Source organism: Choloepus didactylus, chromosome 3, assembly GCF_015220235.1.
Source record: "Choloepus didactylus isolate mChoDid1 chromosome 3, mChoDid1.pri, whole genome shotgun sequence".
Lineage (NCBI taxonomy): Eukaryota > Metazoa > Chordata > Mammalia > Pilosa > Megalonychidae > Choloepus > Choloepus didactylus.
In genome coordinates this window covers 157277758-157281237 of record NC_051309.1, presented here as the reverse complement: position 1 = coordinate 157281237, position 3480 = coordinate 157277758, and positions in this window count along the sequence as shown.

The window sequence follows — 3480 nt, the reverse complement described above, 5'->3', positions numbered from 1 at the left end:
GTGTTTGAACTGTGTTTTCAGCAAGATGCCTACCAAAGCTTCTGAGCCCCTTGGGGGCAAGAAGTGGTCCTTATCAACCTCTGTAATCCCAGCACAGAAAATACTGAAAACATTTCATCAGAAAAATGAATGGACACACATACACAAAGTGAAGAGTAGGGTCTATTTGTCTTTAATAAAACTATATAGTTAAATTAGCCCCTACATCAATCTCTCTGTCTCTTTGCCTCCGTCTCTTTCTTCCTGTATATATATAACGGGATCTGTTTTTTTGGCCAAGGTCGGGGAACCCATATAGCTAATCTTGGTTTGGAAATGCCAAGCTTCTGAATTTGAAGTGGTGTCATGTTTGCCCATCCTTGAAATGAATGGCTACGTATTGTAAATTACCACCAAATCTAAGGCTCCTTGGCACTCTGCTAAAATAACTCAGACTTATGAATTAGAGTTGTTACAGAAGTTAAATCATAAAGAGACTTTTACATAAAGCTATAGTTTCTAGAATACTAATACTGTTAGACTTAAAATTTGCATTACATACTTGAGGAATCCAAGAAAGAGCAAAATCTAATGAGAAAACAAAAGCCCTAAATTCAATTAAAAATTTATTGAACTGACATCCTAAAATTTAGCAACTTGCACCCCAAGCAGATTGTGACTTGTGGGTAAATATATAGTGTCATGGCAATATTTCTCTGGCTATAGGAAACAATGTTACTAACTTACCTGACATCTTTTGCTCTAAACAGTTGCATGAGAGGGAAGAAATTACTGTGTATATGTATATTTTAAGACTATGCTTAGCATTTCACAAATAGTGAACTAAATAACTGAACATCAGCTAAATTCATGTGTGTGTAGTAATGATCTTCTTCAGACATATATGGGGTCATTTGTTCCATTAACTGCTGCATCAGGTTGCAGCAAGTAAAACCACGAAAGAGTTAATGCTTATTCAAGAGAGCCTTAATTCCCATAGAGGAAATAACCAATGGGGGAAAATGAAGCTGCCTGTGTAATGGGAAAACTACACAGGGGCCATGAACCTTAAAGATCAGACACTGTAGCATGTGTTAGCTAATGCACAATGACAGGGAAACTCTGTACTTCTGTGAAAATAAATGTTGAATATATAGATATGTACAGTATATATAATGGAATACTGTAATTCATTACAATTACATTGTGTAGGAAAAAAAGAAGAAATTTTTCATGACTGAAAGATCTTCCTTTATCAATTTTAATAAAAAAAATTCTGACTGTTTCAAGACCTACCTATAAATCAGAAAAAGGCACTTACACCAGTCTGGTTGTATATCGTCTAACATATAATACAGAGACTTCCTTTCTATGTCAGCACATGAGCCAAGAGCTAGCTAGCTAGCAGCACCCAAATACCAAAGCAGTACAGTTTGCTAGTGTGCAAACCATCAAAAAAACTTTGTTCTACACTGAATCATAGCCTCCCACCTCAGTATACTATCACTCAAAACAGTGTAAATATCGTTATGATCCCTTTTTGTTAGAAATTAGAATGTGGGTGACTTAGGTGTTTTAGTGTAGTCGCTGGCCACGTCTGATAAGAAGTTAGTCATTATTACAAATGAGAGAAAGAAAATCCTTCAGTAGGCTGTAATGAATTTGTGCTCTAATTCCACAGGCACTGGGAGGTCAAAGGCATACCTTCCCCCACAGCCTTATATGGCTTCAGGGCCATTGGGATTCTTTTTTTTTTTTTTTTTTTTAAGATGAATGTTCTGGTATGAGCATGCTCCCAGAATCCGGTGACGTTCTAGCTCAGGGTGGTCTGTAAATATTCTAAATCTTTGCTTACTGTATAAAATTACAAGAAAGTGTTATCTTGCATCACTCACAAGCACTAGATTTCTTAAGCTATGCAAACCCTATTAAGCAAATAACTCTCTTTGAAAAAGAAGATACTTTAGTCTCCACATCCCCCCCCACCCGCACCACCCAGCTTTTAGCTCAGAACTGTCCTTTGGCTCCCTGTATTCTAGTTTATATTAAAGGTGTAAAATGTTACTCTTGGAGTCAAGTATATCAGAAGGCTTTTGCTTTAAAATACGTGGAAAGAGCAGCTTTCTACGTGCAGTTTTGCCTTCCTTGCCCTGTTTTTATGCTTTTCTCTCTGGCTTCAAGCTTTTGCCTGACTCTAAAAAGGAGATTTCTCTCAATCCCAGATGAAGAGAAAAGATGAACAGACACTTAACAATATTTCCCAGTTATGCAGGAAAAAGGATGGTACAGCTAGGGAGAGAAAGGGATCCATTTTAAAGTAAATACATGTACATGTGAACAAAAGAAATTTGTCAGAGCTATCTTATTGGCTATGTTGGTTATTTTTTTTTTTAATGCTTGTGGTCTAATTAATGTATTACTTCCAACTTGATGATGAGATAGAAACCACAATGTTGAATTAATGTTGGCACACATCCCAGCTGGTTTATACCGTTAACGTCATGTGAACATCTATTAGAATTCCTTCTGAAATTAATACTATCTGGTGACCAAATGTTGAGGACTGGACCAAGAGCTATACACTCTTTCAACTTCTAGAGAATTAAAGTGATTTTCCTGCTCGTGGCTCTAATTGTGCGAAGGCAAGATTGTGCTTTTGGCTTTAATGCGTGCAATATTTGCCAAATCTGACGTGTTTCCTCATGGGATAAGATTATGATGGTATTGCAATGTAGTTCTCTTGAAATCTCCTAAAACAGATTATGTTCTTAAAAAACTTGATTCTTGACTTTGCATATTTTAGCACTGCATTCCATTAAACCTGTGTTTGAAGTTACTTGGATTTGCTAAATATTTGATAATGCCTAAGCAGATAAGAGATTATATGCTTTTTGTATGTAGTAGAAGGATTTGTTCCAGCTTGGATACAGGGTATTAATTGGCCACCTACAGTGAGCAGTGTTTAATATTTTGCCTCTACCCCCTGGCCTCACTCCCTTCTTGTTGCTTTTTGGGTAGAAGAGCATGTAAGTATTCTCTGAACTAAATTTGCTAACTTTCTGGAATACATTTAAACAATGTGTGCTACTTGTGTCATATTACATTAACTTCACTTCTAATGACAAGTTGTATATATCCATAATAAATAGCCCCTCAGGGATCAGATCAAGATTAACTGAGAGAAAGTGCACTGCTGTAGTTAAGTAATTTACAATATCAGTAAATGCTTGCAAAGAAATGTTTGCCTCAGTAGAGCTGGTTAACAACACTTGTGGACACTGATGATTGTAGGATGTTAAACTCTCAAGTGGAAAGTTATAATCATTTGGGTTCAATTTTTAAAAAGTAACCTTTAAACTCTACAGTGTTTAATAGTATGTTGTCCATAATATTATGCAATGTTTATGGCAGAGAATCACCAGTTTTAAACAGACCTGTATGGGCACAGGGTGGTGGTTGGTTGGGAAAGGGGGGACATCTCTGGCAGAAATAATCTCAGCA